Source organism: Callorhinus ursinus, unplaced genomic scaffold (genome assembly GCF_003265705.2).
Source record: "Callorhinus ursinus isolate GAN/ISIS: 27379988/994484 unplaced genomic scaffold, GSC_fseal_2.0 scaffold5, whole genome shotgun sequence".
NCBI classification, from domain to species: domain Eukaryota; kingdom Metazoa; phylum Chordata; class Mammalia; order Carnivora; family Otariidae; genus Callorhinus; species Callorhinus ursinus.
Genome location: NW_027397067.1, coordinates 80,131,908 through 80,144,335, shown reverse-complemented (window position 1 = coordinate 80,144,335; position 12,428 = coordinate 80,131,908).

Genomic DNA, 12,428 nt, shown 5'->3' with positions numbered 1-12,428 from the left:
AGGAATTCTTGCTTTTAGATTTTTTTTTCTTTTTTGTTTTTTTGTAAACAGGTCTTTCTGGGGACTCTTGTACCTTAATTTCAAGCAACAAATAAATGCCCACATAACTACAGTTAACACACTGAGCACATTTAGGAAAAGCCCAACAGGAGCAGAGAGGGCAGGGTCACCCACTTAGAGTCCGGGGTCAAGGGGGGGGTGCATCTTGGCTCCCAGAGCCTGTGTCATCAGGTCTCTCCATCTTCCAGAGTGGCCCAAAAGAAGCTTAAGTCCCTACCCTGGAGCGTAGAAGGCCGTGAAAATGCCGCACACCTCATTTTGGTACAGAATCATGTCCGCTCAGTGTGGTCACCCTGGTGGGAGCCTCTGCCGATCTGAAGCTCTTGTGGGGATTTTCAGTGAGTCTGATTAATGAAGCATTCCTCCCGCGTTGGCTAGCCTGGATGCGCTCATGCACGGCTGTGCGCTGACATCCCGGGAGACTCTCCAGCATATGTATCTAAGGCCTTAAAAGGCTTTTGCCTTTGATCCAGGAATTCTGCTTCTGGAACTGTCTCTAAGGAAATCCTCTGAAATTTGGAAAGAGCATTATGCACAAAGATGCTCAGAACAGTGTTATATATAGCAGTAAACGTAGGAACAGTTCAACTCTTGAAGGATAGGCATTTGGTTAAGTGACGGTGGTGTAGCCTTGATGGGGTATTTTGTAGTCGTTATAAGTAAGATACATGAACACAGAATGTGGTACATGTGTCCCCAGATCCCCGCTGCCTGCCCTCCACTAGCTCCTGCCATTGGTCTGGTCAGATTTAGGTGGGCGTGGGGGAGGGGAGGAAGGAAAGGTATTATTAATGTCAGGAATAAGAAGTACATCCAGTCTGAAGATGATGTTCGTAACTCTCGGGGGTATGAAGGATGCTCCTGTTAGCTGGGAGTCAGGCTATGTTGCTGTAGGCATCATGTGCTTACAACCACCCCAACTGGGAACTTGGGCAAAATCTGGGAAAGCTTTCGGGAAATAATTTTTTACAGCTATCTCAAGTTTCCGTGTGAGTTCGGCATCAAGGAGTATTACAGAATCAACAACATATATCAAAGTGTCCTTATTTTAAAAAATATTTTATTTATTTATTTGACAGAGAGAGAGAGAGCGCGCACAAGCAGGGGGAGCGGCAGACAGAGGGAGAGGGAGAAGCAGACTTCCGCCGAGCAGGGAGCCTGATGCGGGGCTCGATCTCAGGACCCGAGATCATGACCTGAGCCGAAGGCAGACGCTTCACCAACTGAGCCACCCAGGCGCCCCTATCAAAGTGCCTTTAAATAGAAACACACATGAAATGAAGTTGTTTATTGTCCAGCTGACGAAAATGTGATCAGGGCTTGCAGAAACCTCATCCCCCATGTCCCTGAGGAGCAGTGGTTTAGATTTGTTAATTCAGTGTTTGCAGCAATGGGTGCCTAGGTGGCTTAGTTGGATAAGCGACTGCCTTCGGCTCAGGTCATGATCCTGGGGTCCCGGGATCGAGTCCCGCATCGGGCTCCCTGCTCGGCGGGGAGTCTGCTTCTCCCTCTGACCCTCTTCCCTCTCGTGCTCTCTATCTCTCATTCTCTCTCTCTCTAATAAATAAATAAAATCTTTAAAAAAAATTCAGTGTTTGCAGCGATTCCAATAACTGCACCAAAAACGAGTATCAACTATATTATAAAGCAAAAAGAAACAAATGTGCTTTAGTGGTGAGAAGGCTGTCCTCCCTTCAGCCAGGGCCCTTAGCCTTGTGTGAAACGGTGATGTCTGGGTCCTCCTGGCCTCGGATCAGAGCCCCTCGGGTGTCCTGCAGTCCTTCATGGCTGCGAGAAACTTGGGAACGTTCCTTACCTTCGTTGACTCCCCACTGCCTCGCCTGGAAAATGGGAATAATGTAGCCTAGAGGGAGAGACCGTGGTGGAGCCCCGCCCCCGTGCCTAGCGCTGACTTGGTGCTCCATTGATGTTCTACCTGCCACCGCGGTCCTCCTGACCATGGTCATCTCATCAGGCCTCCTGTGCCCATCCTGTAGGGGGTGAGACGGGCTCAGAGCAGCCTTGGGGTTCACACAGAGTCAGGTAGTGAAGCAGAGGGGCGCTGGCCTGGCTCAGACGTAGAGCGTGCGACTCTTGATCTCAGGGTCATGAGTTCAAGCCCCACATGGGGTGAGGAGACTACTTTAAAAAAAAAAAAAAAGGAGCACCTGGGTGGCGCAGTCTGTTGAGCATCAGACTCTTGGTTTTGGCTCAGGTCATGACCTCGAGGTCATGGGATCGACATTCCCATGTGGGGCTCAGCGCTCAGTGGTGAGTCTGCTTGGGATTCTCTCTCCCTCTCCCTCTGCCCCTCCTGCTTGTGCACGCATGAGCTCTCTCTTTCTCTCTCTCTCTCTCTCTCTCTCTCTCTCATGAACAAATAAATCTTTAAAAAAGGGAGGGGGCCTCCTGGTTAAGCTTCTCAGTAGGTGAAGCGTCTGCCTTTGGCTCAGGTCATGATCTCAGGGTGCTGGGATCGAGTCCTGCATCGGGCTCCCTGCTCGGCAGAGAGTCTGCTTCTCCCTCTGCCACTGCCCCTCCTCCTTGCTTGTGCTCTCTCTCTCTCTCTCTCTCTCTCTCTCTGTCTTATATAAATAAATAAAATCTTAAAAAAAAAGAAAAGAAATAAAGAGAGAGAGAGGAAAAAAAAAGAAGAGGCAGAGATAAGATTCAGATTCTGGGCCAGCCAGCTCCAGAGACTGGCTTCTTCCTCCTGCAGTTCTTATGTGGTTGAGTCCAAAGCCCCTCCTCTTCCCCAAGCTGCAGCCACGGGCCCACTGCCATCCCTGGAAGCTTTGGAGATAAAGATTTCCCACATCCCTCCACTACTCCAGAGTTCACGTTTGGTAGTTCCCTCCCAGGCATTTACCATGGGCAGATTCAGTTTGTATGTTCATTCTTGTTCTTTGTCCAATTTGGCATCCTGCATTTTTGCTTAATGTTAAAGCATTTCTCTTGCTCCTTTTAATGATTGCTCCTTGTTTATAGACTAGTGGAAGGAAATACATTTAGTTAGTAGTCGTGTGTTATAATAGTGCAAGTATGGAATATTTTTCTTCTTTCCCTTATTTTTCTTGCCATATATTAAAAAAAAATATGGCGAGGCGCCTGGGTGGCACAGTCCATTGAGCACTGGACTCTTGCTTTGGGCTCAGGTCGTGATTTCAGGTGTGATCAAGCCCTGCATCAGGCTCTGTGCTCTTGGGATTCTCTCTCCCTCTTCCTCGGCCTCTCCCCGCTCATGTGCACACGCTCTGTCTCTCCCTAAAGTAAATAAATAAAACTTAAAAAAATATATGGCTACAATGTCAACCCTCACTCGTCGGTGTATTGACTTCTTAGTTACCCCATGTCAGCAGGTCCCTTAGCCGTCCAGGCTCATGTTGTGTTCGAAAGACAACACTGGACATTCTCAATCTGAAGGGAGATAAGCATGGCTTAAACCATGCCTGTGCCCAAGGGAGGGAAAAGTACTCCAAAAACCCAGCAGCTTATGATGACACTGTATCCCACTTCATCATTGTGCCTTCTGCAAGTACAAGGCCAGCCTCGCATTCTGGAAAGCGGTGGCCTTTGCTTGTTCGTGAGGCTGGCATGGGGCCTGGCACATAGTAGGGGCTCAGCAAATGTTCATAGAATGAGAGCAGCTCACGTAGTCAAGATTTAGTGCCCCTGGGGAAGGGATTTAAGACTCGTCCACAGTTTATTTCAAGGGATCCAAATAGAGATCAGAGAAATAAGGCTTTAAAGTTGATGAAAAAACATCTTTCAATCAACAGTCGGAGGAAAATGCCATGGCCACAAGGCCACAGAACATTCTTCTCTGAGTGCATTAAATCGATCCACCCAGGGCTGCTCTCAGAAACCACCTTTTCCCCTCTTATGAAATCAACTATGTGCCTTTTAATGAGAAATCCCTCGTCATCCAGACAGGAGAACACAGAGTTCTGGCTTTGCTATGAACTTTCCGTGGAAATATACTTTTTTGAGTGTTCTCTCCTGAATCTATATTGAAGATATCGACTAAGGCAGATTTATTTCAGGAGTGAAAAAATAAGAGCATAAATTCACTTGGACCAGCCACCCTTGCTGCTCCAGAAGTACGAAAAATTACCCAGATATCTGGAGGTGGGTGTCCATACGGCAGGCCCGCTCGTTCTCCCTCACACCATGTGGTAGGCTGAATTATGGTCCCCAGAGATGTTCCTGACCCAAAGCCAGAAACCTGTGAGTATGTTAGGATGTGTGGCAAAGGGGAATTAAGGTTGCAGATTAAATTAGGTAGCTAATCAACTGACGTTAACATGGGGAGATTATCCAATATTATCCGATGTGCCTAGTGTCATCACCAGGGGCTTTAAAAGTGCAAGTGGGACTCAGAGTCATCAAAATCATAAAGACAGAAAGTAGAATGGTGTTTGCCAGGGGCTAAGGGGAAGGAGGTTTGGGGGAGTTAGTGTTTCATGAGTACAGAGTTTCAGTTTGCAAGATGAAGAGAGTTCTGGGGAGGGATGGTGGTGACGGTGGCCCAACAATATGAATGTGCTTAATAGCACTGAGCTGTACACTTAGAAATGGTTACATACCAAACACTACTCAATTGTATTTTTTTTTAAGATTTTATTTATTTATTTGACAGAGAGAGACACAGCGAGAGAGGGAACACAAGCAGGGGGAGTGGGAGAGGGAGAAGCAGGCTTCCCGCGGAGCAGGGAGCCTGATGTGGGGTTTGATCCCAGGACCCTGGGATCATAACCCGAGCCGAAGACAGATGCTTAACGACTGAGCCACCCAGGCGCCCTCAATTGTATTCTTTAAAATGGCACATCTTATTTATGTGAATTATACCTCAATTAAAAAAAAAAGAAGTGTGAGACTAAACAATCCCTTTTTCCTGGTTTGATAGATGATGGTGTGATGCCTGGAGCTGCTGCAACCATCTTGGAGTCATGAGGGGCACTGGACACAGTTGACCAAGTACCTCTACCCCCTTCCCAGGGGCAAGCCCTGGGCCTGACTACAGACCCCACATGGGCCCTGGCATGTGGCAGGTCCCTAGGAGTTGCTTACTGAGTGGATGAAGGAGGTGAGGGTGACTTCGTCAGAGTGCACATGATGAAGTAGATTCTGCCTCTGTCGGTATGTGGGGGATTCGGGCAGCAGTAGTAGTGAGCATACCTACTATGTGCAGCCCCTGCTGGGTTCTCTGCAGGCTCTGAGGCCTTTCACCTCCACAGCTGCCCTGAAGGAAGCACCAGGTCTGCATTTTACAGATGAAGCTGGAGGCTCGTGCCCAAGGTCACGCAGCCACCAAGTGGACAAGTAGCATTCAGACACACTTCTCGCTAACTCTGAACTCTTTAAAAAGAATACTAGCACTGGGGCACCTGGGTGGTGCAGTCAGTTAAGCGGCTGACTCTCAATTTTGGCTCAGGTCATGATCTCAGGGTCGTGGGATCGAGCCCTGCAACGGGGGTCCAGGCTCAGTGGGGAGTCTGCTCAAGATTCTCTCTGTCCCTCTGCCTCCTCCCCCGACTCACACCTGTCTCTCTCTCTCCTAAATAAATAACTAAATCTTTAGAAAAATGCTTAAAAGAATCCTAATACTACGGCAACAGCTAGCCTTTACGTGGGCACCACTGAGCACCAACAACCCTGCTGATGGATCTACAAGGTGCTGTGTTAGCCCCCTTGTGTAGACCAGGAAACTGGGAGCCAAAGAGGGACAACGTCCCACAGCTGAGTGGTGGCACCCCGCGCGGGAAGCCCCAGTGTGGGAAGCTGGCAGCCAATGTGGGCCCCTGCCCCCCTGGCTCTAGCTCAGGACACTGCGCCCCACCCCCGCCGCCACCCACAGCAGCAAGGCCAGGTGTGTATGAGCAGGACGTGGGGCGGAGGACAAGGTCAGTTGCTAATGTGGTTTTTGCCTCAGAGCCACTCACATTTCAGGCCTGTGCTGGGGTTACAGAGTGGGTTGGGGGGGAGCTCCCAGGCTGCTGGAGGAGGCGGGGCTGCACCCACCATGACAGGTGCACTGGGCAAGTGAGCCGGGTCCCAGGAGAGCAGTGCTCAGGCCAGGGGGGAGGGAGTGTTCCAGAACAAAGGGACGGAATTGAGGGCAGAAGTGGCCCTCCGACAGTGGTGAGGAGAGGCTAACCCTCCGCACCAGCCCCATCACAGGCTCTGGGGTGAGCGTGAACTGTCCCAACAATACCGTTTACTAACTGTAGGTTCACACTGGCCTCTCTGGTCTTTGAAATCTGACAGACCTGGGTTCTGCCTCTTACTAGGACTTCGTCAGGGGACATATCGCTTCCATCCTCTGAGCTGCAGTCTCCCGGAGCACTAAGTGGAGGATGACCTGTCTGCACAGGCTAGTGTGAGGATCAGGAGTAAATATGTACAGCCCGTCAGGCTTTCCCTAAATGCCAGCTATGTCTTGTCACTGAGCCTGTTCTTCGCCTGAGGGCTGCAGTCGGCGTGCTTCCTGCCCGTGGTGGGCTGAACAGTGCTCCCCAAGATCTCAGGGCCCCCGTCCCAGCATCTGTGGATATGCTCCTCGCAGGGCAAAAGGGAGTTTGCCGAGTGCTAAAGCTCCCACCTTGAGTTGGCGAGGTTATCCCGATTATCCAGGGGGGCCCAGAGTAGGCACGGGAGCCCTTAAAAAAGGAAGAGGCAGGCAAGAGTGGGAGAGGTTCGACAGCAGGCATGGCAGGAGAGACTGTGCTGTGGGAGGGACTGCACGCGGGTTTCTGGCTTTGGGGTTGGTGCAGGAGCCTCTGGAGTGGACCTGGGCGCCGGTGAGCTGCCAGCAAGGAAGCAGGGTCTCGGCCCTAAAACTGCCGGGAACTGAATTTTGCGGACCACGCTCCCCGCTGCCTACTGGACTTCCACATTACACAACTGTATGATGATAAGTTCGTGGGGCTTTACGCCTCCAACTTCGTGGCAGTTCATTACAGCAGTGATAGAGAATGAACGCACGCCTGGGGAGCGAGGGCTCGGTGCCGTCTCTGCCTTGAGCTGCTGCACGGGGGGCCAGACCGCCCGCCCTGCTCGCCTGAATCAGCCTAAGACCATTTTCCACCGTCTCTGGCCGGAACATGGGCAGGACGGTGGAGCCTTGAAAAGGCCAAGGGTATTTGGCTTTGTGCCCAAATAAAGCTCTGGTTATGAGTGTACTTGTTTAAAAAAAAAAAAAAAAGCGAAGCGCTGACCCACTTTTTCCTGACTGCTCTGGCTCAGACATGTCCCTCTAAAAGGAAATTTATTTCCAGCACATGCTGTTCCCAGAGCTGACATCACCCACCTCAATTGGAAGAAGTACTTAGAAGAGCTCTCAGGGGCTGGCCCCCAACATCTGATAATGGAGCAGAAGTTCTGCAAAAAGCTGACATTTTTTTTAAACTGCATCAGCCTGGCAGTGGAGGGGCTGGGAGCTTGGCGTGAGTTAGACTCTCCAGCCAGGAGAGTTGTTGCACAGCGTCTGGTCCCAGGCACTGAGGCCCAGCCGGGCAAGGTTTAGCGGGCTGTAACGCCGCAGCACAGGCTTCTGGCAGTGATCACGGCTGCTCAAGGGCAGAATGTCTCCTCTGGAGGGCTGTGCCTTCGGAGGGGCACCTGTCTCTGAGCAGGGCTGGGCTTGGCCCAGGGTGGCCCTGCTGATCCCCTGTCGGAGGCCCAGCTAGCCCTGAGATACAGGCACGCACCACGCCCAGTCGGGGAGAGCGTGTGGACTTTGAAGCCAGCCAGCGTCTGCATAGGTGCCAGCTCTCCTCTCACTAACTGGGAGACCTCTGACAAGCCTCGGTTATCTCATCTGTCAAATGGGAGCTGTATTCTTTTCCTGTTGCTGCAGTAACAGATCACCCCAACCTCAATTGCTTAAACGATGCAAATGTATTCTCTTAAAGTTCTGGAAGACAGCAGTCCTAAAATCAAAGCGTCCACGGGGCTGTGTTCCTTCTGGAGGGTCTGAAGGAGAATCCATTCTCTGCTTTTTCCAGCTTCTAAGGATGCCTGCTTTCCTTGGCTTGCAGCCCCTTCCTCGTCCTCACAGCTGGTGGTAGAGCCTCCCCAAATCTCCTTCTGGGCCATCAGCTTTCGATGTCACATCTCTGACAGCAACACTCCTGACTCCTTTCGGGAGGACCTTCGAGACCACACTGGGCCCACCTGGATCATCCAAGGCCGTGTCCCCTCTCCAGACCCTTAATTCAATCACACCTGCAGACCCCTTTTGCCAGGCAAGGTCATATCTGCCCAGGTTCCAGGGATTAGGATGTTGACATCTGTGGGGCCATTGTGTTGCCTCCCACAAGGGTGATCATGCCTATTTGGAAGGATGTTGGGAGGTTTTGCGCTACACACGGTCTATGAGTTTGTTAGGACACCTTTTCCTGGTCCCTGTTCACAAGTGGGGGACACAATGTGAGTCTGGACCCTGTCCCCTGGTTGCATGTCCTTTCATGCCTAACATGGTACATCTCCAGGGTCCGTTCCTGCCTGGATTTGACCCCCACCCTCCTCTGCCAAGTTCAGGACCTCACTCTCCTTCCAGCTTCAGTTCTGTGTCTTCTGTTTCTGGTCAAGGGTATCATTTATCTTATTTTTTGCATATTATTATATATATTTTTAGTTTCTCCCTTTTATGTTTTCTCCACCATTGTTCTGATTTGGAACAGAAGGGACATGTCAAAGCTTGAATTTACCCCCGTCCTGACTGGAATTCCATTTCCCGAGAAGCTGCCTATATGTCACCAATGACCTGAAGACTTTTTGAAGAATTCTCAAAAATGACACGTATTCCTTTTTGGGCTTTATATAGATAGCTAAATGTTTTCAACTTAAGTAGTTGCAAAAGATGTAAATCCTAGCATTTATAAATACTGCAATTTTAATGTAAAAGTGTTACTTTTAAACTGTATCCAAGGGGGAATGTAAATACCATGCTACTGTAACCCATTAGAAACATACATGTACAAACTTTCCTTGAACCTTAAAGTCATATTCCCTGAGGCACCTGGGGGGCACAGTCGGTTAAGCATCTGACTCTTGGTTTTGGCTCAGGTCGTGATCTCAAGGTCATGAGATTGAGCCTTGCGTTGGGCTCCCCATGCAGTGTGGAGTCTGCTTCAGATTCTCTCTCCCTCTCCCTCTGCCCCCTCCTGCTTGTGCTCTCTCTCTCTAAAATAAATACATAAATCTAAAAAAAAAAAAGGTCATATTCCCATTCTACTTCCTGCACCAGATTTTATTTTATTTTTTTACTGATCATCTGACATATTTCCTTTCGATAAAAATATCTACACAAATTGAAATTTAAAAAAAAGAAACTTCTGAAGCCCACAAATTCTTAGAATGTTTTTCTTCTTTGTTGATTTATCATTAAAGTTATTGTTGGCACATAATTGACCAAAACATCACAAGTATACTATAAATTTTGAGAAACATTAAATTGACATAAAAGTTTTTTTGGAAATAAATCTCATAATAAAATAAATGTGTTAGTTATTTTATGAATCTGTAAATACTTTTCTTAAAGTAAGCTCTGTGCCCAACGGGGGACTTGAACTCATAACCCCAAGGTCAAGGGTCGCACACTCCATCGACTGAGCCAGACAGGTGCCCCATATATTTTTTGCTTGAGTGAGAGAGATTGAGCACCAGTCCTACCCCTCGTTTCAGTTTTTGCATGTAAATGTTGAGAAACAGTAAGTAGATGGTCAGTGCCTCTCAAGTCTCTGGACATCTATAACAAAAATCAAATGGTGATATAAAAAATCATTTGTAGTGATTTATCAACTAACAACTCAGCAGGACTTCCTTCAGTTTCATTGAAAGAAAATAACTTAAAGTAGTCAGTTTGCAAATGATTTGTTACCTGGTCATCAAAATCATTCATGCACTTAATTTCTGGGAAGAACACCAAGAGTTCAAAATTTCAGGGTAGTACTACCAAGAATTAGCACATGACTCTTAAATGTACTTGTTACTCTTTGACTAAGAGGCATCCCATGTAACACAGCATAGTCAGAAGAAGCTGGGAAAATTGAAATACTGTTAATTCCAGCTCATCTTTGCCAAGTAAAAACAATTAATATTAATTTACTGTGTCCAATAATATTTTTGGAAATGTTCATGAAAATAATTGTCTACTGAGTCTGAAGAATGGCTATGAAAATTTTTATAAAGTAACCTATGTCGGGGCACCTGGGTGGCTGAGTCGTTAAGCGTCTGCCCTCGGCTCAGGTCATGATCCCAGGGGTCCTGGGATCGAGCCCACCATCGGGCTCCCTGCTCGGCGGGAAGCCTGCTTCTCCCTCTCCCACTCCCCTGGCTTGCGTTCCCTTTCTTGCTGTGTACCTCTGTGTCAAATAAATAAATAAATTCTTAAAAAAAAAAAAAGTAACCTATGTCTACATGTAACACAGCTGTCAGAAGCAAAGTGAAATTCTTTTTGCAAAAAGAAACTTGACCTTTTCTTCATTGAAATCATGCAAAATATGCAAATGAGTTACAGTCTGAGCTGGTGGGGGGGGAGAGAGTAAAAATAACTCAAACCCTTTTCCCTGCTGAGAACAGTAAAAACAAATGAAAGGCTTTGTAGAAAACTGTTTCTCCCCAGCATGCGTTTTACACATCTCCAAAGTTCTAATTGTAAGAAAGAATGACCCAACGTTTAGAAACGAGGCAGAGAGTTTACCGTTTGCTTGTTCAGAAACCTGCTGAGTGTGAGTAGGTTTAGTCACGTGGTGGAATTTGGGGCTTTAATCAAGTTCTAAGGGCAGGTGTTCAATTCTAGAAATCTGAGAGAGATGCAGGATTCTTGGCAAACGAATGTTGTGTCCTAGGGATGCAAGTAGGAAGGTTACAATCCAAACCTTACAACTTTGTTTCGTATTCATTTTGCAGTCTTGTTTCTGTATTAATTCTTCCAGGGGGTATATATTTGCTTCTCCTTCTCATGGCCTTTTTTTGAAACAGCTTTATTAGTCTGCGGTCTCCCTCACCTAGCAGCTAAGTTTGAAACAGCTTTATTTTGTATATTTGCTACCAACTTTATTGAATACCTTATTACATGTAACAAAATGTACCCATTTAAAGGTAGAATTCAAGGAGAGTTGAATTGAATGTACACACCAGCATAGCCACTGGCACAAAGTACAGACATTTCCATCAACCCAGAACGGCCCTGGGCCCCTTTCTAGTCAACTCCAATCTGGGCCCCAGGCAACACATGATCCTTCTGTCATGGTAGGTGAGACTCGTCTTTTCCAGAGTCTCATATACATGAAGTCATCTACTCTTCTATGTCAGACTTGCTCTCACCGGCGCCCTGAGGGGGGTCCGCAACACGGCAGCACAGATCAGTGGTTTGTCCCTTCCTAGGCTTTGTCGTGTCCCGTTTTCCTGTTATTTCCCATTTGTGACAATAAAGAGTGAAGCCGCTGTAACCTTCACAGACAGAAGTCTTCGCTCTTCTTCCTAAGAGGGGAATGACTGGATCATCCAGCAAATGCATGTGTGTGGCATGGAAATTGCCAAACCTTACACTGGAGCCTTGGTACCACGTTATATTCCTGCTCAAAACATTTCTCTTGTTGGGAAGCCTGGGTGGCTCAGCCAGTGAAGCGTCTGCCTTCGGCTCAGGTCGTGATCCCAGGGTCCTGGGATCAAGTCCCGTGTTGGGCTCCTTGCTCAGCAGGGAGTCTGCTTCTCCCTCTGTCTGCCGCTCCCCCTGCTTGTGTACAATCTCTCTCTGATAAAAAAAAAAAACAACAACAACTTCGCAACGTTTCTCTTGTTAATCTTTTGCCGGTCTGATGTACAGCACCCCCGGCCGGGACCTAGTAAGGGGAGAGAAGAGGTTTGTGTTCTTCCCTGACACAGGCAAGCCGGGGCGGGGGGCTGAGCCTGGGAACTCACAGGCAACTTGGGGGCAGCTCTCCCCAGCTCTCGCCTTTCCAGCCTCTGTCTCCTCAACAGTAGTGAAGCTGCAGTCTTTGGGTGACCCCCTGTGGGCACTCCAGGCAGGAGGTGGGTGATCCCGCAGAGCGCCTCCTTCCTCTTCGGCCCGCACTGCCTGTGGCCCAATGTCTGAACACAGGTTCTTTTTTCCTCCCAGTTTTCTAGTTGTGGACAGTGGGAGGGTCCACCTGAATGTGCTGTTATTCTCCCTATATTTGCTTTTCACTTTTTGCAAATTACACTTTTGCGTAATTGTTAGATACGGAGCTAAGGCATGGGGCTTTGCAGTGTCGTCTGCACTTTTGGCATTATCTACAGTTTCTCTCGGCTCTTACAGACTCTCCCTCGGGTGAGGGTGAGATTCTATTCTCCCACCACAGAGGTAGTCTCAGGGAAAT